This window comes from Pteropus medius, unplaced genomic scaffold (genome assembly GCF_902729225.1).
Source record: "Pteropus medius unplaced genomic scaffold, Ma_sr-lr_union100, whole genome shotgun sequence".
NCBI lineage: Eukaryota > Metazoa > Chordata > Mammalia > Chiroptera > Pteropodidae > Pteropus > Pteropus medius.
In genome coordinates this window covers 4,472,376-4,498,274 of record NW_024354500.1, presented here as the reverse complement: position 1 = coordinate 4,498,274, position 25,899 = coordinate 4,472,376, and the positions used below count along the sequence as shown (strand labels likewise).

The 25,899-nt window shown below is 32.6% G+C and overlaps 1 long non-coding RNA gene across 1 annotated transcript; it reads right to left on the bottom strand.

Moving 5' to 3' along the window:
* Window positions 1-1,039: 1,039 nt before the first annotated feature.
* On the bottom strand, window positions 1,040-21,361 carry LOC120595019 (uncharacterized). The gene is made up of 3 exons (XR_005650760.1): window positions 21,059-21,361; window positions 7,350-7,452; window positions 1,040-6,768 (listed from the first exon to the last, which is right to left on the bottom strand). It is a non-coding gene; the product is annotated as an uncharacterized LOC120595019 (long non-coding RNA).
* Window positions 21,362-25,899: the final 4,538 nt, after the last annotated feature.

Sequence of the window (25,899 nt, the reverse complement as noted above, 5' to 3'; positions counted from 1 at the left end):
TCAATTGAATAAGTATGCTTGAGAAGAATATTTGTATATATTTGTCCTAAATCAGTTACTCTCTAGGGACTGTCCTCATCAGAAGCCATTTAAAATTCTATCTAATGAGGGCTTCGCCAGTAGCAACACAAAGAACTTAAAGGATGCCTTTGATATCCAAACAGAATATTTTAAATTCTGACTTAGTAGACCCAAGCAGCTGAAATAAATTACTTAATTTCTCAGTTTCTGGAAAGGTAGGATTTATAAATTCTCTAAAATACATCTGATTGTGAAAATTGAATGAAATTTTGTTCCCGCTCCATAAGACCGATCTTACATTCACCTCTAATTTAGAAACCTCTTTTTAATCACTCTGCATCTACCGAAATGTTAATGCTGGTACCTGACATGCGTAGATTCTACTTATCACATAAGATCTGACAGTGTTAGTTGTTGTTTAATGTGTGTTATACTTGTTTTTCTAAAAGTTTTGATCATTACGTACTCTCATGGTGACAGCATCTTCCCACATTAAAAACTTACAATATAGTTAATTAATGCACACACACACACACAGAGTGCTCAAGAGTGCTTTTAAAATACACAACTCATATATATGACATAGTCAGGGCAGGTAATTCTATTTTACATTGGAGAACAACCTAAATTTCAGAGCATTGAGTCATTTCTTCAAGGACAGTTATCTAGGAAGCAACACACCCCATATTTTAACTCGGCTAGATTTTTATGTTTCAAATCCGGTACTTTGGGTTCTTTTCTAACACAAATATTGCTGCTACATGTGTATATCATTGTACAAAATAGGGAGATTTCTCTGTACTTTTCAGAATGTTCAATGTACTTTTCAGAATACATATGGTGAGTATTAAAAAATATGCTTAACTGACAGGAAAGGAAATTCAGCAGCATGAACAGAGGTTGTATGTTCCAGCAATCTAGTCCTGTCTTCTGTGGAAACTTTCAAGAAATAGCTTCAGGCAAGGCTGAAATTTAGCTTCTTAGTTTACAAAACACAGAAAATGACAGTCAATCTGGATAACTTGATCAGAGTTTATTTAAAAATATAGTGATTACAAAAATGTGGGAGGGATGTGGGGGAATTGCGAAGAATAGTATAGTAACCTGGAGTTTTCTCCATTCGTAGGCTTGAAGAACTTGGAAGGAGAGGTCTGCAGAGCAGACCCCAGCCAACTGGAGGAAACCTCACAAGAAGGCATCAGAGAAATAAGGGATATGACTTCACTCTTCCTCCTTTTATCTGCCAATCTTTTCCCAGGGAGAAAAAATCTATTCACATAGTCCATAGAGCTTAGTTTACTCGGGCAAAAGAAAGGATGGAGAAGGATGGAGGTAGATCTGAAGTTTCAACAAAGATATTGATCACATTGATCTTTCTGTATAGTTGTAAGGAACAGTGAGATTATCTATGTAAATGTGCCTGATAAACTATAAACTGAAATAAATAAACATATCTATTATTTCATGTTATTTGAATGTTTAGTAAGTGTTAATTGATTCGATCAGAATGCATTTTATTAAAAAAATACAGCTTTGCAACTTATTTAGCTAAAGAACAAAATTTTAGTTCTAGGTCTATTATATTTTCCAGGAAAGGACGGTGGTTCAAAATATTTAAATTATTATTTTTTTAATTGCTGACTAAACTAGTCTACAGTTAAAAAAAAAAAAAATCACATAAAAACAAAAATTACATTGGGGCTGCAAGTGTCATTAGTTCTCTCCACTCCTCTCCACCTACTTTCACAATCTTTTAACTGTACCAAAGTAACACAAGCAGACACATTCATCTGAAACTCAGAATTTCACACTTAGAAGAAATTAAGTCCTCCGTTTTCTGCCTACAAATCACGGAATTGAAACTCAGAAAATAAGTCCCTTGTCCAGGGTCAGGAAATTTCCAGATGAGGCTGAGGGTGAAGAAACCAACTTTCTGCGTGGGGCTTTTCCCATTACTCCATTTTCATTCTATACTGATTGAAGAGTGCTAATTTACTTAGGCAACTTCTGATTGTTTTTAGAAATTGGGACTTGTTATTATTTATTTCTTTTTCCAGTGTTCTTCTTTTTGACATATTTATTATAATGTATTAGAATGAGAATGATGTGTCACCACATCAAACCCCCAGAATTGGTTCATTCTATTGGACAGTGGTTCTGCTTTCTCATACTTCTATCACAGGTTTTCTAGTACTACATCCTCAAAGAAGAGACCATCCCATAGAGATGAGGATGCAGATCTTACCAAAGCCTATAAACAACTAAATATTATTTAACCAGCCGACTATCAAACATTCATCCATTCTTTTATTTGTTTATTTATTTGATAAACATTTATTCAACTCCTATTGAATCAGTGGGAATATAACAACAAAGAAGATATAGTCTCTGACTTCAAATGGTTTATAGTCTAAAGGATAGAAGAAAGAAAATTCATAAAACCGTAGAGATACAATTGATCTGTGGGCTAAGCATTGGGTATCATGAAAGCAATTAATATGCACCAGTTTCTTCTAAACATTTCACATGTATTAGCTCAATTAATATTCACCCATATCTGAGAGATAGGTGTTATTTTTCTCAACATACAGGTAATACAATGGAAACCCAAATAAAGTAAAGTAATCTCTCAAGGTGTATATAGTTATACAGTGACCAAATCAGGACTTAAAACTACGCTGTCTGGCTAAAAATTCCAAGCTCCATATTACTTCTATGCAAAGAGTACTTTGTTTATACTATTATGTCATTCACAAGATTCTATGAAATATATATCTGTTTGTGCACACACACCATTTTTTTTTTTTTTGCTAGATTTTAGCTCCTCAGAGAAAGGTAGTGTATTTCATGTATCTGGGACTTACCCACAGTATCTAGCATAGAGTCAATGACCACTTCTCTTTATAATTAAAGAAAAGTTATAAATAATATCAAATATAAAGAACTAGACAAACCCACTGGGAAAAATTTGCAAATACATTTTTAATAGCAAAATGTAAGCTCTTATAGTAATGTAGGATGATCTCAATACTCAAAGAATACTCTTGTTCTATTGTTAAATCAAATAGGATGTCTAATTAGCTAAGCATAGATTTTTCTTTCTTTTTTCCTCCCCCAGAAACCCATTCAATTTTTAAAATATTCAAAATTCCTAAATGAAACAACTTTAATCATCTATCTGTAAGTTGGTAGCACTATAGGAAATTGACAGCCTGGCATCAGAGTTAAACACCCTTTTAATTCTTCTTACTCCTAATTTGTATCATTAGCGTATCTTAGTCTGTCAAAGTAATCAAAGCCATCAGCGGGGGAGATAAGGTGACTTGTATGCATGACTATCATGTATTTATTAATATGATTATTTAAATTATATTGTTAGAGAGAGTTTATTTGTAATGAGTACAGTCGCTGACCATGTATATATCAGTGTCTTTCCACCACAGCAAAAATCCCATCTGCAAGTAAGCAATCCAGAACTGGCATCAAGAAATGATAACGCAGCTCTGAGTAATGTGTGTTCATGCACTATAAAGGCATACATGTGTGGCCTTTGCATGTGGCATAAGCAAGCTAGTAAACTCAAAGCAAAGCATCAAAGCATCTGGGATAACATCTCATTTTATTATTCTTGAGTCAGAATAATATGAGACCTTGCGGGCACATTATCCACAATGAAAAACCAAGTTTCACCCTGAGCATGCACACATGGTGCCCCTACATTGTTGACATAGAATGTTTTTCTCCTACTTCGTAAGTGTCCTTTTCAGCCCATTACTTTCCAGGTACTATGATGTGGATCTGGGGAAGAGGCTCTCTATAGCACCAGATGGAGGATTGTGAACATCTACCTGCCTTACTCTCTGCAGCTTCTCATGGAACCTGTGCTATTTTATGCCACGACTGCAATCTTCCAATACACCAAACTGAGTTTGCTCAGTACCAGTCACTAGAACTGTAAAAGCAATTTAAATAAACTAATGTTTGCTTTTGGGTCTCTAGTATGATCTCCCTTTTCCTCTTTCTCTTGTCCATTGCCTGATTCTCAGAAAAAGAAAATTATACATATACATGTACATATGTGTGAACTATACGTATGAAAATATATAGTCATATTCATAGTTGAGAAACACACACTTACCCATTTAGAATTCCCTAGGAAGAAGAGTACAACTTAATAGAAAGCAGTGTTTTATTTTTAGTTTTCAGGAAGTATTCATTAAGAGTAAAACAGGAAAGACGATCAAAGCGCATGAAAGAGAAGCTATATTCTTTGTACTTTCCTTGTTGTCTTGACTGAAATTTAGTCCTCTTCACCTCTTGCCCCACCGGATTCACTAACCTCCAATTTTCTTCTCCCTATTGTGCTAAACTCAAAAATGTGCCTAGAAACCAAAGAATAAGGTTGCTTGTGACTTATGTATGTTTGGAATAGGAATTACTATGTACGTTTTCTCAAATACTTTTGATACTTTTGAATTATTTTTCACCCTCAAGGAAAGGGAGCCTTTTCTTTCTTGTTTCTTCCCTTACCTCCCTTCTCCATTGTTAATTTAGAAGCTGCCTGAAATAGGCACTGTGAAAACACTGGGTGGCAGTCCCTCTCCCTTCCAGTCACCAACACCGGAATGGACTGTCATCACAAGAGCTCCAGCTATATAACATTATATTATTTCCCTGCATTTGCTTGCTGCACTGAAACTCTACATTCCTCTGAAGCCTAGCTGTTCAATAGGGAGACTGGGCAGTGCAGAGCAGCATAAATAACAGGTTTTCCTAAAAGCATGTGCCGCACAGCAAAACCATGAGATTTCCTAGGTCAGCCAAAATACAAAAAATGGAAGTGAAAAATGTCCTGTTCAGTGATCCGGTCAATGGGATTAAATCACAAAACTCCCATCAGTTATTTTCGGTAACCGCACCCATGATTTTCTGAGTAGAGATGCATATCTTGTGATCCGGTATCTCTTCTCCCTTCCACATCTATTCTATGTACTGTCATCATTTATATGAGTTTCCTGTAATCAAAGCATCTGTAAGCTCTAGCATCTGAAGCCTCTGCCATACTATGTTTCCTTCTTTTAACTCTCAAACATTCCCTCTCTCACACTATTCAAGACATGAATTTGTGTTCTGAGGTTCCAAAGTACGCACCGTCCAGCTTTCCCGCTGGGACTCTACAGTGTCCTAGCACAGGGCTCAAGAGTCAGCTCCTCTCTAAACTCCTGAGAATTGGTGGATAAATAAATAAATAAATAAATAAATAAATAAATAAATAAAAGATTTTTTTCAATTAATTTTAAAGTTTAAAAAAATGACAATGCAAGACATTTAGAAAGTAATTAAATAGGCTATGTGTGGCAGTATAAATACTGTAAGCAAAAAAAAAAAATTCCCATATGGTATATCTGATGTACACTATTTAATTAAAATAACCAAGATCTTGAATTTCCATCAAGAAGAAGCTGGTGGTTTAACTAGGTAGCATAAAACTCACCTAAATGGGAGTTAGCTATATTTGTATTTATATCTAGTCTTTTTTATTGTTGATGCTATACTACTAACAGTTATAACTAAAAATTAGAAGACAAACAAAAAAAAAACTCAAATCAATAAATAGGTAATTTCAAAAAAGCAAGGGCAAAGTTTTCTAGCCAAACAAATCCATCATAAAGAGTTCTGTGTCCCATAAAAGTATATTTTTCTTTATCTTCAACAGTCCATAAAGAGCTCATAGAGGCAAGATTTCTTTAATATTAATTATTGCAAAATTAAATTAAGAAAGTAAATTAATAAGTTAAGATATAGGCTCCAAAATCATGGATAACAGACAGACAGGGCTATAAAAATGTATTACTCATGAAAATTTTAAAACAATAAGAATGTATTAAAAATTCCTGTTTTTTTAACAAATATTTCTTGAATACAGTCTATGTAATTGATTTTGTTATGGGTCCTGGAGATTCAGCTGTAGACAAAATAAATTAAGAAATGCTCATGGGGCATACACTTCACATATTAAGCACCTGTCTCTCATTCTACATTAGAAGGTGAGGATATTATTTCTTAAAAATCATTTAAATTATAAATTGTCTAGTACCTTATCTAAGTCATAGGAGGTGCTTAAAATTTTGTTTTAAAAATAATTCAATGACTACTATCTTTGACAAAGAGATTCTTGCTTGTAAAAAGCAGTATGTCTTCATGTAGAATTATCAGCTAAAAGATATTTTAAGTGCATACTTAATTATAAAGATAAATCACATTCAAATATGTATTATAATATTACAATATGTAGCATTTTGATAGCACATTCCTAGAGGCATTAATACTTTGCTTACTCCGTTGCCTGCAATTTAAACTTAAATATTTATAATATACACAGAAATGGTAACATTTTACTTTTACCAGAAATTCAATATTGAAGTTTTTATATATAAAGTAGAAAATCTTGCCCATGTGACTCATACATTGTGCCTGTGACTTTAATGCCTTTAACAAGACAGCCTAATGGCCCATTATTGTTTTTAACATGCCACCTTAAAATAACCTTTCGGCAAATTTTCTGACATATTTTATCTCGGCCTCCATTTATTTCATTTATATTGACCCTGGTCCCTTTAAAATAGCTAGTTTTTGAGAAACACTGGAGTAAGCACAGCATTTCTGCAAAGACTTTCGGATTCTTCCAGTAATTCCACGTTGAGTCTGCTTAGTTTTATGGGTAGCAATCTGCTCTTCTTTTGGAATCTGTCAGGATCAGAAAAATACACATTAATCATTTACTATAGGAGCCTGTACTGCTCCCAATGTCACTTATTTCAGGATGACAATTGGACACTTATCAGAAATTACCCACATCCTCATAAGTGAAGAGTTAGCTGTGCAGTGTTAACCGAGACTCTGCACCTCCTCATCTTCCTCAGATGGTGTTCTTAAAGACCCCAAGATGGACCTATACATGTTGTCGTGTCATATATTTGTTCTTTGTGTATCGATATACTATAGGAACTGTTTAGATTCACTTGCAGCCTGAACCTAAACCCTGAAACATCTCCAAAGGGGTAAGGTAGCTTTTAAAAAGCCTTTGGGTCAGGAGCAGCACTAACTGCAAAAGACCTCCTTACACTGGAGTTGGGCTTAGTGGTGGAGGAGGCCAGGAAGATTACGGCTCTAAACTGGACAAGTAGTGTTGTAGAAATTCAGGGAGCGATTTTGCTGATTTCTCCCTCAAAGATGTGAAAAATATCTCTTTGACTCTTTGTCATTGTGTAAAAATGTGTGGTCCAGGAAATCATTAAACAGAGGCTTCTGGAATAATTTTCACCTACTCAATGTCTTTATGTTGCTGTTACCATCAAGATTCATCTTCTGCAAACTTCTGGCCTAGGTTCACAGGCTTTTAATTCCTCTTTCCATTTCCAGCAGATAGGACTGTCCATCAGGAAAAAAAACAAAACAAAAAACAAAAAAAAAAAACTCTTCCACATTGCTCTTGGAAATGCAAACTTCAGAATCAGCTATTGAGAATGCAAATTATTACTATTCTAAAATATATGATAATGGAATAACTTTTGTGTGTGTGTGTGTGTCATATAAGCCAAGCAAAACACCCAGGAAAAATACACATGTTATTTCTTACTTAATCCTAGATTATTCTGCCTCTGAAAATATATAATTTTTTATTTTTCAAATTTTGACTCATGTTATCTCTAAGATTACTCTGTCATTTATACTATAACTCCTATTCACATGTTCAGATATATGTTTCAGTTTGAAAGAGAAAAAAGAGAGAGACTAACACATCTATTCATTTTATTCTATCTTTTCACATTTCACTTACATTTATTTCATTCTATTCAAATCAAGAATTTAAAACTGGAAAGTAAAGATTTAACGTGCAGTAAAAAATAAATTACAATAAGAGGTGGTAATCAAGAGTCAAATTAATATATTAAATTTAAAAAATCCCGACAATGGAAGTTTATAAAATGTGAATTCATTCAGTGTTGTTGTCAGATATGCATATAGGTAATATTTTTTTAAAAGGTTATAGAAGATATTGAAACTCTGGGCTTTTAAAAATTTCTTTGGATAATTTTTAAATAATCTTTTTTTCAATTCATTTTTTTCAATTTTTTTTTAATAAAAAAATCAAAGAGTGTTTTAAATGTTGTATCCAAGGAGTATATGCAATTCCAACACACACTAGGACCTCAAAAATTTTGTTGAATAAATAAGTGAATAAAGAAATAAGTGAATAAATAAATAAGTGAATGAATGAATAAAATTAAATTATAGGTAGATAGATAGATACATAGATATATAAATACATAGATACATAGATGATAGATAGATGATAGATAGATAGATAGATAGATAGATAGATAGATAGATAGATGATAAAGACACAAGAATAGGAAAGGTTTTTATCTGAATTTCATGAATAATCAAATCTGGGAATGAATGAAAGAAATCTGAAATATAGATACAAAGAGTGGGGTGTTATATTAACACTCAATATGTGGAGGTGAGAGTAAGGAAGGCATTTTCAGAAACTGAGGTTTGAAAAAGAGGAAATACTTTTTATGAAAATTATATGTGATGCTTTGAAAGTGATATTCAGGGGAAATTAATTTGGCAGAGTAAAAATAAAAATTAGTAGAAACTTTCTATAGTTTGAAAAAACATATCAAAACCATTTTGAGTGTTCGTATTTGCTTCACAATCTAAATTTTAAAATTTATCTTAAGGAGATAATTAGACATACACAAGAGTATATAATTAGAGATATTCGTTTTAGCATTTTTTTAAGGATTCATTCAAAAGAGAAAAAATAGAGCAAACCAAATAGCTACAATCAGGCTACAGGTTAAATAAATTCGTTTGTAAAATGTGAAAATAATTTATTGATGAAGAAAAAGTACTCATACTATGTTTATTGTGGAGAAAAACAAGTATAGAAAGGATTTATTACATAATTCACATGTGAGAAATATATACATTTCTGGGTTTGCTTTTTATCTGAGTTTTTCCATAATAGTGCGATATGACTTTTTATGACATCCAATGATTTCCTTTGTTTGTACTGAATCTTCATTTCTAAGATTCTATCTGTCTGTCTATCTATCTATCTATCTATCATCTGTCATCTATCATCATCTATCTATCATCTATCATCTATCTATCATCTATAATTTATCAATTGACTCCAGTTCAGAAGCCCTTGTCCCTAAATATAAATCTCTGTTTGTCATTTCATCAGTTCTGCTCATTTGCCTCCAATGATTACCTATCCGCTATGATTTATCTGGCAAGGTGCTGTTAAAACCATCCTTGATCTTTCAGGCCAGACAGGGTTTCTTTTATCAAGACTTCCAAGGCACTTTGACTATAAGAGAATCCTGATGTCTGCCTCGGTAACACAGGTTTGACTATAAATCCCATCCCTTATTAGCGCTGGTTTGAAATTACTGAATTATGTTTCCCAAACTTCAGATTCTTCATCTTTAAAATGGAGCCATTGAGTGCCAAGATCACAGGGCTGTTGTATGGGTAAGGTATGCAGAGAACTTGAATAGCTCCTAACTCAGGTAAAGGGCCCTAGACTTGTGAATTCTTCCTCCATACTTTCTATTTATATGTTTTCCTAACTGCACTGAACAGTTTTTAAGAGTCAATAAATTGAAATCTTTTTATTCTTGGTAGTGTGATGCAGTACTACATAGCTAATAGTTGTTCAATAAATAGTTGACAGTGTGAATAGAAATTCATCATGATGGACTTTTAAAACAACTTTTAAATACCCTTTTGGGAGACATGCATAAAGTGGATATTTCCAAGAATATGAATTGTTTTCTCTTTCTAGATGTCTTTATCTCTCTAAAATAACAGAAATATGTTTACTAATGCTATAGGAAGCACAAAGCAGTAATCTTGGTAAATTGAGGATTTTCTAGTTGGTCATCTACTCACTTGGGTCAGGCCAATGGTGAAAACCACAGAAGAGGCAAATCAAGGCTCATAAAATATGACAGAAATCAGTGAAAGAGGTTATGCAATTTATCAAAATTATGAAAATAGCTTACTTTTTAAGTAATGTGATTCCTTAAAAGAGAGTTTTTCTTATTGATGAAATGAGCGTGTGGGTTTTGGTATTTGGCTAAAATTTACCTCCTTGGTCAAGGTGAGATGTTTTGGAGGAAATTACTGTGAGACTTATTTATTTATTTTTTTAAATTCAGTTATTTCCTTAAATGGCAAGCAAACAGACAAAAACGCAAACAAAAAAAATCCCTGAGAGAAGGGAAGATTTGTCAGCTAACTTGCCTTTTATTTACCCAGCTGATAGGAACAGACAACTGTGACCTTGTAAATTTATTTTTTTTAAATGAACACTAATACAATGTAATACTCTAATCACCCTGAGGTAAAAAAATATTGTTTCTCTTTTTAGGCATTTACCTGGCTAAAATGAGCTGAGTAACAGCTTTAGAGAACAAAACATACTTTGTTGGTATGCATACGAGTGTATTTGAAAAAAACAAAAAACTGCTCAAATCATTAGAGAAACTAACTACAAGCTATATTGAAAAATAATTACAAGTCCTGGCTTCCACATTTAATCAGGTGGCAGCTATTGGGCTCTCAGCTAACAGACTCAAAATGAATTCTGTAATATTATTAGTAATTGTAGCATCACATTTCACAAAACAAGTTAAAAATAATAGCAATGTGTAAATCTCATTGTCATGAGGCCCCCGCTGCTGAGGAATTTATTTTGCATCATATCCTAAAAAAAAAAAAAAAAAAAAAAAAAACCCAGACCTGATCAATAGAACTGTCACTGAGTCATCAACACTTCTTAACTATGTTCCTTCCAACAGATCCAGCACCTGCTGTTGTTTCTGGTTTTTCACTCTCGCTTGCCTGGGAAGCAATGGTATTTACTAGCAGTTGTACGAATCCAAGAAGGGTCTGACAGTGTCACAGAGGCCAATGTATCTTGCACCCCGTAGGTAAGGAGAACTGCCAACAAAATGTTCTTAATTCACTATGAACAGATTATGAAAGTGAAACACAAGCACAGAAGCTGTGTAGGAGGAGGAGGGAGAAGAAATGAGTAGTAGAAGAAAGTGGCAGATGTAATTTTTTTGTTTTGTTTTTTTAGTTAGTGGTACTGGGATTTGATAAACCACTAATGATCTGAGCGTTTTAGCCATGATTTTTTGAAGACAATGTTTAAAGGTCCATCTCCGGATAGAAGGTTTCGAGATACTACTTTGAACTCTGGTTTAAGAAAATGTCTTTTTTTTTTTTTTAATTTTTTTTCCTCCCCTCTCCTTCCTCCTTCTCTCTTTCTCTCTTTTCTTTCCTCCCTTCCCTTTCCTTTCATCTTTCTTTCCTTCCTCCCATTATATATAACTGAAACATGTTTTGGTTAAATCATTTTGAAAGGAAGAGAATATTTTAGTGTGGGGGGCATGATTCAATAACATTTTCTAATTTATGTCTTTGACAATTTAACTTCCTTCCTCTGAGTTTTTTTATTTTGCTAGAAATTTGTCATTCTTTACCTAGATTAAATAATTTAAAATTTCAAAACCTACAGGAACATATTTGCTTATAACACTTTTTCATGTGTTAATATTTGAGATTTTTAAATATTCTTATATGTAACTAGAAAAATATTAAAGTGATGACTACATCAACTCTTTCTTGGAATAATTAACTTGTGTCAGTGGAAACAGCACAAATTTAGCCTTTTGACAATGGGAGAAAAAAATTGGTTCACTCTTATTTTACTGAAGCAAAATCTTGTTATAACAGACATTTGTAAAATAATAGAGCAAAATCTGAATCTCTAATATAGACTGGCAAGAATTGTTTTGTATTTCTTGGGTCTGGATTACATAAATCTAAATTATAAAATGATTTGATGCGTAAAATATTTAGCAAGTTATTGTACTTTAGAAAGAAATCATTTAAACTAGTGCTATTTTCAAAGAATCTTCCAGTCTATAGTACATCAAGGATGAGAAAATGACTTTATATGTTAGAAATTGGCCTTTAACGAGAAAAAATATTAGGCAATTCTAAGTGCACAGCTATTAACTGGCTGATTTCTGATCCCTGACACAGAATGTCATCCTCAACCCAGTGCCTGGCTGTTCAGCATCCTGTGGGGACCGCAGGCTTCCAAAGATTCCTCTTTACAAATAACAATCAGTTCAGATAGAGGAGACACAAGGAGAGCCAGTTAAATCTTTCACATCATTACTAGCCTCATTGTTTTGCAAATCAGCAGCATAAAGTAGAACACGTGCATGAATCCTCTTACAGGTTTCTGAATGCTAGGGATTTCAGATATGTGAATCCTGTTGATTAGCAGTAAATGAATAAGCACATGACCACTCACTGCCTTTACCAGCTAAGTGGCTGGTTTAAATTAAAGATTACAGGTTATTGTTTGAATTCATCAAGACTTGTCCATCTAAAATGATGAGACTTTCCCTATTCATATGTCAGTCCATCATTATCGTGAAGTCTGCCATATCCGATCACTAGCTCACTTGAATATCTCAAAACAGCATTTTGAAAGTATCCTATTTATAGTAGAGATATGTAGAGTAATCCAAAACACTGTCTGTTTAACATGCTAACCCTCTCTTGGCAAGAAATTTTTCTCAGGAGACTCTTATATCTGAAATGATCAAGTCCCAAAGCTGAGTGCCACAACTCTGGGCTAAAAAGTGATTTATCTGTATTTTAACCAGCTGTATTTTCCCCCTTTGTAATTTGCTTTTACAAATGCAATTATTCATTTCCTTCAGTAGGTGACTAAGTTGATCATATTTCACTTAAAGGTATTTAATATTCATTTTCTTGTAATGATTTTTCAGTACTATTTTCCACAAATGTCAAAATCCTGAGTTGTTTATTTGAATCCTGAGTTATTGCTCTAATAACGAGAAGCTCTAATTATAGAGTGCAGTGAACTAGGCAGCAGAGAGCTTGCATCCCAAATATTACTATTAATATCAAGACACATGAAGAGTGCTCGTAACTTCTTTAAAATTCTTTCTTTACTTTCTGGTATTTGAATATAGACTATTGTCTTACTTTAGAGTTGCAGTGAGCTCTGGAGTAAGAAACTCCTTATCCTTGTTGGTACTCTATTCAAATTCAGCTTTATCTCAGTTTAAGCAAGAGAACTCACCTGAAGTGTTACTGCCCTGTAGTTGTTGAAGACTGTACTTTCTCACTCAACTAAAGTAGCAGCGTAGAAAGCAGAGCTGGTACCGACCCTCACACTCAGTTATTTGTGTGAGCAATACGCTGCCACTCCACTCTCAAATACTTCTGTTTGTTATGCATATCCAAGCAATATTAGTTACAGGGAGCACACAGGAAAGAAACCATTTTCCCCTCCCACTTCCCATCTGTTGTGGAAAACACAGGTTTTTCCACCACAGGTTTAGAACAACCTCGTGTCCTTGGAACACAGATTCAGACTTCATTGTAATGACAGTGTGAGCTTTCCACCCACTTCTCACCCACAAACCTATTTTAAGGCTGTATTCTGAGAATAGCCTTCACTGTGATGCCTTTGGAACATAAGCCACCATGTTAAACAGCAATGGCATGAAACTGACTCATGGTGAACAGACCGGCTAAGTAGCTCTTTAGAGCAGTTGTGACTACAAGCCTTGCCCTGTATGTACTGATTGTACATTCCTTCAGAGGTAAATGGTACAAAACTACCTCTTACCAAGGCAAAGACTAATTTTATTATTACTTTTTTATATTTAATGTTTTCACTAGATATTTACTGAAATTTTATAAAAAAATTAAATATAATGTCCATATCGATTATTAACGTATTGCCTCATCCATGGACTCAATGATCAGAAATTAAAAATGAAGAATAAAAATGACTTAAAAGATTAGATATTAACTAAGAACATTGAGGAGATAGCTAATTGAGTAATGCCTCCGATTACAGAGCAATGAGTCCAAAGGCCTAGATTCTATTCTTAGCTTAATCACAGATAATTTGTAGAATCTTTCCTAACATTTTTAACCATTTCTCCATATTAAAATGAACTCGATATTAATTTAACTGTTATTCTTTTACTTTAAAAATGCATTTGTTAGCAACCAACTCTATGGCAAGTTCAAGAAAACAAGATAGATATAGTCCTTATGGATCTTACTATTTATTTTGTTCTAACACATTTTTAGTATTACTCAAGAATATGTAAATATAATAATGCCTGAATTAAAACATGAGACACATAACTTCCAAAAGCTATTAGACATAATTTATGTTGTTATTAATAACTGTACTCTGAAATTTAATTATAGTTAAATTTTTAGATAGTCAAATAGGTGACAAGATTCTATATATAACATTATTTTACAATTAAAGATTGTTTTAGAATGAAACTTGAAACTAATTGCTAGTTTAAAGACATTATAAACAAGAATGGATACACAGCACCCCCTACTGATTTCAATGGAGACAAAAATTTGAGAAGAAGGGGGACTAATTTTTGATTCTGTTGCACATAATATCAGCTTATTTAAGCATTCAAAGGGGAGAAGGCACACATCACTTTTACACAGGCTAAACTGATAGTAAAATTTAAGTTCTGTGTGGAGAATTAGAATACTAATTTTTTTTCGAGGCAGCTCTTATGTGAAAAATTAACTCCTCACAGCTAAACTTTATATACCTTCACGTAAGCTTTCATTACTAACTCTTCATAAATAACCTTTTATAATTAATTTCTCATAACTAACACGTCATAACTGAAAGATATGGTCTTTTACCCTTCGTTTAATTTGCTTACATCCTTTCACTCTTTGATATCTCCAAATAGTGCTAACTGCTTGGGGCTCTTCTTTTCCACTCTGAAATCTGAGTGGAATTCTCTCTTTGTAGCTGTATCTGTAAAGATTTAAGTTCTTACCTGGAAGGTCTCTTGAAATATTGTTAATTAGAAGGAGATTATGAGAACTCGCCGACAGAGACCATCTCAATTATGCAAAAATCAGTTTATATTAATACAGCAACTAATTATATGTCAGAATAACTGTAAAATCTTTCATTCGTATTTATAGAAATATAAAAGAAAAATATTATTTGGAGAGAAATAAGTGGAAAAATAAATGGAGATCAATATAAACTTCGGTGGTGGCCTTGATATAAATATATATTTTTTTAATTAAGTGGTTAGAAAATGAAATTTTTCAATGGCAAGCTTCCCTTATCCACATTTAGAGGGGATAATTTGTACCTCAATGTCATTCATCTTTTCTTTTCTTTTCTTTTTTACCATAATAATCAGGAAATATAGACCAATCTCAGTAATGATAGTTTATTTGAGTTTACACTATATAAATGTATATACCCCAAAGAACTTGTAATGCTAATGGTATTTATCATGTATTGTTTGTAAAAGAATAGTCCATCTGGTATATTCCCTTTTCAGCAGAGGAATCATACAAATTAATGTTGACCTGGATGTAACCCATTTAAGATGACACATGAGAGTTGTAAAAATGATCTCTCTCTCTTAAAAAATTCCCTAGCAAGAATTTGTTCAGTAGTTATTTTTCTGCTTTTTAAAGGTCCACTTTCAGGTTTCTTAACTCTTGTCAAATGCTTTACGATGATCTGGGAAAAATATCTAACAACATCAACAGGGCAACAGCATCAACAATAATATTAAACTTATATTTACAAAGACCTAAACTAAGCTTATGCTGTATTTATATTACACACACACACAAAAATTTTAAAAGAATATATGAATATCCATCAAGTATAACAACATAATAACAATGAAAACTAACATTGAGTGCTTACCAACTACTTTTGAAATATTATCTTCTTTTTGTTTTCATATTATCTCTTTGAGGCAGATACATGGATTAACCCCATTTTACAATTGAGGAAATAGATTCCTAAAAAGCATAAAAAACCTTTCTGAGCTCACACATCGAGGACATGACAGAGCCAGCACTCACACTCTTGTATGTTTTTCAACGAACTCATGCCCTTAATCATTGTGAAATATGGTCTTTGTAAATAGACTGGTAGAAAGCAAATCTAGATAATTAAGTGGTATAGAATGACAACGCTTTATGATTAAATGAATTTTATTTATTGGTTATAAAAATTGCCTATGCACAATACTTTTTAATATCAGTAAACCATATATACTAGGAATAATTTATATTGGTTTTCATTGAAAAACCAATATCTTCCCTTTTTTTCAAGTTGATCTATTCCTTTCCTTGTTCCATCACTATTTCCTTTCTTTAATTTACTCACTACTAATGTTATCACAGTGTAAAGAATTGAAGCAGAAGGGGAAAGATTAGAGTATATAGAATTTTTTATTCTAAATTACAAAACCTATTGTTTGAGTGACTTCCATTTGGGCAATAGAAAAATCTCTCTTACTCTTCCTTACTGAATTGGTGTGGTTGAGGAGAAAAAGCAAAAACTATGGGTTCACAAAGTTTGGAATTAAATTTTAGCTCAACTACCTACTCTGTATAAACATTTGAATAAGCAATTCTTGTATTCTTAGTCTACCTCCGCATTGGAGCTAATAATATTATGCTTATTTTTTAATTAGTTAAAGATAATTTATATATTTAATTCAACTTCAAAAAGTGTATTGAATGATTACTATGGGTCTGGTACTTTTCTAGGTTCTTAGGCTATACTATGAACAAAAGTAGACAATTATCTCACTATTTGTGAAATTTGTCATTTAAAGAGGAGAGATAGAAAGTCAATAATTGATGTAACTAATAAATAAAGTATTCTTATGCTAGAAAGTGACTTAGAAAAAAAGAAAGAGTAGTCTAGGGTAAGAGATTTGGGAGTGTTGGGAATGGGACACTGCAATTTTTAATATGTGATATTGAGTAGGTATCATAGAGAAAGTGGCAAAATCAAAGAAAGTAAGATAGATGTCTATGTGGGTCTCCCAGAAGGAAGACAACAGCCAGCGGAAAGCCTTGTATTTGAAGAACAAGCAGCAGTATGACAGGAGATAACTCACAGACATTACAGAGGTTACAGATGATATAGGGTCTTGCCTACAGAGAAACACTCAATAAATGCAACTCTTATTGTGTTTATATAAGATATATTAAGCTTATCAACAGAAAAAGTATTATTCCGTAACCAATAAGTAAATAAACACAGCATTGTATATATTTTTTAATACTTAATGTATGTCAAGCATTGCACTGATTTCTAAAAAACTGTTATTCCCCGTGAAAGCCCTACATGAAAAATGTTATTCCCATATCTACTATACCGATGAAAAAACTGAGGCTCTAATAGATTAAAATAACTTGTCCAGGATCAAACTCTTATTAAGTAACAGAGGTATTATCCATGACCTTAACATGATTCCTTTTTGTTTAATGTTAAATGCATGTATCACATTGTTCCTATCTAAATCACTTGTCATGTCCTTCTTGTTTCCAGATTAGGCCTGTACTTTTACTTCTTAGATGGGATCTTTTGAGCTCTCTATCATTATATTCTTTCCATAAAAGGCATTCGGTGTTCTGGTTGTGGGAAATAAATTTTTCACCTGCTCTCTTCTGTATTCTTCTCTTTCACTAGAGACTGAACTTAATTGTCCTCTAGCTATAATTAGCTCATTGTGCAGGGATTTTACTTTAAATGGGGCTACCCAACAATTTTATGATTTCATTTCCGAAATCATATATTTTAGGTATCTTTCTTTTTATTGTTGATATTTTATTACCTCTCAAGGTATTCTTACTTTCATTAGCATTGATTCATTCATTAATTATCTTTTGGATATGTTTTTTTCTCTGAATGATTTTACTCTTTCAAAAAGAATTATTAGTCTTTTGTTGAAATTTCTATTTAATAATATGCAAATATGTATTCAGATTTTAATGTTGGCAATATGAAAAAAAACGTTTTTTGAGGCCTCTATAAAATAATTATTTAGTGTTTAAATGATGTAAATATTACATTTTCTTTTAAAAAATTATTGTCTTTTCCTATTATCAACTTGATATTTTTAAAATTCACTGTAAAAGGAACATAAGTTCTAATATATCTTTTAAATCTAGAATGGCATTTGTTAATTAAAACTTATTATTCCAAGGTCAATGTCTATAAAAAGAAATAATGTCTCCTTTTTCTTTTCTATTTCCATATAACATTCAATAACCTAGTTTAAGTTATATTCCCCCTAATTTCACTCCTCTTGTTTTTAAATCTATATGCTAAACACAACAACAACAAAAGGTTTGAAACATTATCAGAGGATTCAAACTTTAATAAAGAATAAAGATCTAAAAATAATATACTTATCAAAAGTATATGTTTACTTTTGAAGACATTTAGATAGTTGAATTTTCTACTCTTAATCTTTTTCTTTTAGCATGGTACAGACAAAACCAAGGTTTTATTTCCTTAGGAAAAGCCAGTATGATTTTTCAGTATTCTGAGACCTACACCAGTGCAGCAGATTTAGAATCTACAGTTTTCAACACAGAAGTTTGTCATACTTCCTCCCTAAAGTCAGTGTGCAAGATCTACAATTTCAAACAAAATTAGCTGCAAATCTTGATCTCCACTCAATGACTCATGAACCTATTGCTTATTTCCCATGCTATGGTACCCAGCTATTTGAACCATTGACTAATATAACTTTCAAGGTTTAAGAAAATAAAAAGTTTACATGATACAATCCTCTTATTTTATAGATGGGAAACTTGGAATTCTCATAAATAAAGGAACTAGTAAAATCTACTTGTGACCTTACTCTTAAAACAGTTTAAAAATTGTTGTCACATAAATGTGTCAACCAGCAATATTTGTTGAATATTTAGCATGTGCAAGGTACTGAAATATTCAATTAAACCATGGCAAATACTCATGATTTTTAAAAATATCAGTTATCAGCCAAAAAACAATCTCCAAGACCATTTATAGTTCTCAAGAATAGAGTACACAAAAAATTACTTTTTGTAATTTTTATAATTTTGTTAACTGTAATGTTGGACTATATTAAAGCTAGGGCAGTGAGAGGTGAAAAAGCCAAGGCATTACTGAGATTAATCAGTGAAAATTGAAGATCTAAAAAAGTAACTTAAATGTTCAATCAAATACTTTACCCAAAGGACAGGAATATCTATCATGTTACAAATGAGAAAGAAAGAAGTGACATATTGAATCAGGAAGAAAAGGAACTTTTTATTAAAATAATTTTAACTATTTCATGCCATTCTAACCCTTTATTTCTAATAGAACATTGAGAGTAAATCTTTAGGTATGAATAAATTAAAGCAACTACACAAATAAGAAGCTTTGAAGTAATAGCTTATTACCTTTGCAAAATATTTCTTTTTTAAATGTAAATATCTTATTTCAACATACCCTCTGTAGCCTATCACCATTTTTTTTCTATGATTTTTTAGCATCTTGAATTAAATAAGGAATATTCACAAGAGGTATTTGTTATTGCAAGTAGAATTTGTTTTGGAAAAAAAAATCTGTATGGACTACAGATAAAAATCCCACTGGATTTTGAAAAATGAATCAGCCACATTATTACAAAATATAACTAGTAGATTTGATTTTTTTCCCCCTAACTAAAATGAAGAGCTTCATTGTTTTTCTTCTATAACATTTGTTTTGTTTACTTTGGTTTATATTTTTACATGTCAGGAACTTCGCCTGACAAATTAAAATTTTTTAAGTTAAATAAATCTTATTGAATTTTACTTCCAATACTTACAAAAACTTATATCTGATCACCTCCACTTTACATATTAGGAAACTAATGCTCATTGATTAACTGATTTATTCAATATTACTGAGTTAGTATGTAGAATTAAAGAAATTTAAACTCCAGAGACTATGCTCTTTCCATTATATGAACTTCCTAATTGTTACATATGTTATATAAGAATGTAAAAATATGTAGTCAGTTGATAATGATTTCAACTTCATTTTTAGGCCAGCTCTTCAAAAAGATGGTTAACCATTTACATTTTCTAAAACAATATCTTGGAATGAAATGAGTTTATCTTCTTAATTTTCTGACCAACAATGATTACAGGCTCCATTTAGAGCCTCTCGTCTTACAGAAGCAGGAATGTACTGATCACTTCCTTGTCCATGGATAAGGTTGAGGATAAGGGTTATGCATGAAAATATAAGGATTCTGTAGATACTGGGAACTTGAAGGATCAACTCATCTGCACTTGGCACATTTAGAATTCTTGTTTTCAACATCAAAGGTGAAGTCTGACAAGTGGAACAAAGTTAGCTGAATGATGAGAAAAGGAACAATAATACAGTGAGCAGAAAAAAATAGAGGAAGTCAAAGAACTAGATCACTAACTAGATATGGGGAGCAATGGAGAGAAAGGAGTCAAGCACATGAGAGAAATAGTAGTGCCAAATCAGTGTATAAAAAGAAGGGAGAGAAAAGAACCACTTTGTAAGTAGCTGTCTCTAGTTTTAAACACATTGGGTTTTTGGTGAATATGGGAATACACACTTATGTTTTATTGCTTATAAGAAGCATATTTTTTCACATTTTAATATTTGTAAAATCCAAATGCATGGCACAAGCAAAAGAGTCTTATAATTGCGAGTGGGCTTTCTTTCTTGATTGTATGTAAAGTATTGGTGCATATTACAGTGAATAGTAGCTTAAATTGGATGAAATATGATATGCCATGGATTTTAGTCTCATCCTAAATCATTCATAGCCAACTCTTCTAGCTATTAGACATCATTTGTGATATCTTTAGTGAACTTCAAGCTCTCCTCACCCTGAAACCAATTCCAAAATTCAGGCTGCACAGCACATTCTAAGTCATGATTAGAATCCCAAAACAGATATGCTCTGATCTTGCTCTTTAAAGAAGAGTGATTTAGAGCCACATTATCATTTTAAAATTCTCTCTCTCTAAATCTCCTCCATGTGTCTGGAAAAGAAAAGGATATTATTACCTGAGAAATTGTTCAAATACCTTGCCATGAATACACCATATCTTACAGGCAGAAGCCAGGGTGAGGATCAACGTCTTCTCAACTGCCTCCTGCACCAATCGGCAGTATTCTGAAACTGTGCACACCACTTAAATCATGACTGCTTGGATTCAGAGCAAATGTCCCCTAGATTTCTTTTCATCACTTCTTGTCAATGTATTTTTTAAAAGAACCACGCAAAAACTCTGAGTAATTTTCAAAATGGCCTTCTTATCTAGTGACTTCGTGAGACCTCATGCTAATAAGGAGCTTAAGGGTGATAAACTAACATAAAATATATCCCAGACTCAGTCTCTTGTGAGATTCCAGAAAATGTGCTTAGTTAAAGATTAAAGCTTAGACCGGAATGTTATGCTTGAATTTTTGTGCGCCTTCTTGTAATCAAAATGAGTAATGTGTTTTCAATGAGCAGAAAGTTACTTGATAACTAAGATAAGTTACTTATAGTCTCATTATAGCAATAAGTTAAATAAAGAGTGTATGTGTGTGTGTGTCTGTGTGAGAGTGTACATTACTATGAATACAAATAAGGAAAAGATGCAAGACACATTTCCTATCATCAAGTGGTGGACACACATATAAACATCCCCTTTCAATTGAATGAGGGGAAAGCAGAGAAACAAGCATTATGCTTTGAGAATACAAAAGCACAAAAGATTTAATCTGAAAGTGAGAGGGCTTTAGAGAAGAAGGTGTAGTTGAGATATGCTTGATAGGTGGGTGATTAGGGGAGGGCATTACAGGCTGAGGAATTAGGTGCAAACGCCTGGAAGCATATTATGTGTCCAGGCAATGGCAACGGTCCTCTGTGTTTGGAGTACAAATTCTACAGAAGGCTGAAGTGAGGAATGAAGCTTCAAAGACAGTTAATGTAGTTAGGTCCAGACCACTGGTCTATGCTAAGTTGTTTGTTTATTATTTTGAAGGGAATGAAGACAATATTAAAGGGTTCTGAGGAATGGGGAATTATGACTGGACCCATGCAAAGCTTTTACATTGAAGAAGACCTCAAATGTACAGTCTTACATCACTCCACAAATGAGAAGTATGGTCTAGAAAAAGGGCTAGTCAGTGCGAGTCTTGTTCAGCTCACTGTCCTACTGTTTGAGAAATAACAAATTAGCCTTGACAGTATTTTATTACTGAACAAAATGTACAAGGTTTCCAAATGAACAAGAAATGTTTCAACGACCTAATATTCAGTTACACAGACAGACAAAATATTCTTAAGTTAGAGTTACTAAGGTGTCTCTATAACAAAAAAACTTCCATAATATAGCTCTCACATATCATGATATATTGGAGGCATGGGATTCTACACAAGGTAATTGGAAGGCTCAGTTTATTCCTGGTCCCCACCCTCCTGTTCACATTCTAATGAGAGAGTCAGGAGATAATCTCTCTATACCTATACCTATACCTATACCTATACCTATACCTATACCTATACCTATACCTATACCTATACCTATACCTATACCTATACCTACCTATACCTATGTAAATTTATCTATCTATCTATCTATCATCTATTTATCTAATCTATCACCTATCACAATAACTTATCTGAGGGAAAAGAGGTAAATATACTAATTTTCTAAGCCTGTATTTGAAAACAAAGTGCACGTGTATAAATTTGGTATGAGGGATGGCTGAGTTGAAGAGGAAGAAGAGAATTTGTGTTTTACTTCTCTTTTGACTGTTTGTTTTAACAATTTTGCATTATCCATTATTCTTAATTTAAAATATATTTTTCTAATTGAATCAAATCACTGAAAAAATATATAGTTCATAAGTGTGAACATAAGAGTGCCAATTTTCAGTAATATAGCATCGCTAAGTCTGATATAAACCTGATTTTGTCCTATTGGAAAATAAATACAGGGTCATGTTAATCAGCTTAGGTTGCCAAAACAAGACACCATAGACTGGGTGGCTTAAACAACAGGAATTTATTTTCTCACAATTTCTTAGGCTGGAAGTCTGAGATTAGAATGCCAGCGTGGTCACATTCTGGTGAGAGACTACTTTTCCCAGCTTGCGGATGGCCAGCTTTTCACTGTATGTTTTTCCTTCATGAGTGTGCATAAATTCTTTTAAAGCCACCAATCCTATCAAATGAGGACCACACTTTTTGGACTTCATTTAACTATAATTATCTTCAAAAAACTCTATTTCCAAATATAGCTACAGTGAGGGTGAGGGCTTCAACATATGAATTTTGGGAAGACACAATTTAGTTCTTAACAGGTTATTATAGAAAATTTGCAATGTAGAATAACATAAAGAACATACCATAATTTTTCATCTTTCCTCTCAAAGATAAACACTTTAACCTTTATCAATTGATAGTTATTAATAGTTTTATAATACCTGACATAATTTTTCCTTTTAAATATCAGAGAATTTGAAAGAATTTATTAGTAGTATAGTTTTAAAAAAAAAAACCTGAAAATAAAACTGAGGAAGTCAGATATATAAATGAATGATATATGTTTATTCATTCATTGGTTCATTCATTCACTTAGGATTCACTGTGTTTCAGGATCCATTCCTGCCAATTTGGCAATAAACAGGCAGGAATTAAACAAATTATTACAGTTTTAACACAAATTTATAAATTTAATGAAAGAAAAATGCAGTATATGGTTAAGTAGATTAAATTAATCCTGCATGTGAGGGTAAAAAGGACAGAAGAGGTCAGAAAATTCTCTTTAATGAGAAATACTGTTAATTTATTGAGGATTATTTGTATGTGATGGATGTATGATTATATTCTTGCTGCTTTCAATATTTTCTTTCTCTTTGGCTTTTGAAAATTTGACTATGCTATGTCTTGGTATAGATGTCTTTGAAATGTTTCTACTAGAAGTTCATTGAGCTTCTTCTATGTAGTCTAATGTGTTTTAATAAATGCGGGATGCTTCCGGTCATTATTTCATCAAGTATGCTTTGCATTCCTCTCTTTTTTCTGTTCTCTGGGATTCTGGTTACATATATGTTGATATGTATAATGGGAGTATCCCTCAGATTTGATAGGCTCTATTCATTTTTCTTTATTTGTTTTTCTTTCTATTTCTCAGACCAGATAAGCTCTATTGATCTATTTTTAAGTTTACTGATTCTTTCTTCTGCAAGTTTAAAACTAATGCTGAGTCCCTTTATAGATATTTCATTTCAGTTATTGTACTTTCCAACTTCAGAATATTTGTTTGGTTCTTTTTTATAATTCCTGGCTCTATTAGTATTCTCAATTTGATTTTTTAAAAACGTATATGAATTTCTTTAGTTCTTTAAACATAATTATAATAACTGATTTAATACCTTTGTCTAGCATGTCCAAAGTCTGGCATCAATAGGGACAGTTTCTATTGATTGTTTTCTTCCTATGTATAATTCATATTTTTCTGTTTCTTTGAAGTCATTCAATTTCTTTTTGCTAAAAACTGGACATTTTAAATAATGTGATGTGGCAACTATGAAAATCAAATTCCTCTCTCCCCAGTGTTTGTTGTTATTGTTCTTTTTCGTTTAGTTAGTGACTATCTCAAACTACTTCTATAAAGTGTGCATTTCATGTGACATATGCAAAAGCCTTGAGGGAATAAAGAGCCTAGTGCCTAAGAGAAACTTAGGGAAGATCTATGAAGTTGGAGTAAAACAAAATAGAAGGATAAGGCCACAAAAATGATTTTGTACATTACAACAAATTATTACAGGTAATGACTAATGAGTAATTAACGAATAACATAAATGGATTTTATTTTTTATTATTACTTATGCCTACAGCACCTGGTCTTCTTAGGTGGTCTCCTATCCAAGTTCTAACCAGGCTCAGCCCTGCTTAGCTTCCAAGATCAGACATCGGGCTTGTTCAGGATGGCGTGGCCATAGACCATTGAATGCGGCTCCACTGGGGTACCATATTTCTTCTGCATGTAAAGCAGACGTGCTAACCGCTACACTATGGAACCATGTCCATAATTGGATTTTAGTAGAAAGATCACTTAGGCTGCTATGTGGAGAATTAAGTGAATACAATAAGAGAAACACTGGTTTTCTAGTTAGAAATGACCTTCTATATAGGCCATAGATGATCATGGCTTAGAAAACAACAACAGCAAAACATAGCTAAAATATATTGAACACTATTTCAATATTGACTTATGTATATTTGTGCAATGTCCTGTAAGATAGGTACTATTATTAGCCCTATTTTGCAGGTAAGTAAACCAAAGTTATAGACAGGGTAAAGAGTTTTCCTGGGTCACAGAGTTATTAAATGGAAGAGAAAGCATTGAAATACAGGCAGTTTGGTTTTGGAGTCTGTACTCTTAACTACTATACTATACTCTACTCTACTATACTATACTATTTATAAGTTAAGAATAAATTAGCGTGAAGAAGATGGATAATTGTATAGTGGAACATGTTATTTTGAAGATAGGATTGTTAGGAGTTGGGGATAAATCTATTAGAAATATAAAGGAGAGAGAATAGTTATTCCAGATTCCTGGAATAAATTACTTAGATAAAAAAAAGATACTAAATGGTAAATGCTGGAAGATAAACACTTTTGAGAAAAGAGGAAATTTAGAATTTAGTTTGAGACATGTGCAAATATTCATATATAATATTGTATATACTTATTGATGTAGAAATATCAAATGGGCATTTAGAATGTGGGTTCTAGAGTTTAGAGGACCAATATGGGTTGGAGGCATAAATGTGTGACTGGGAATATATTTATTCTATGTGGTCATGGCAGCAGATAAGATGGTTTTGTAAACAAGAAGGAGCAA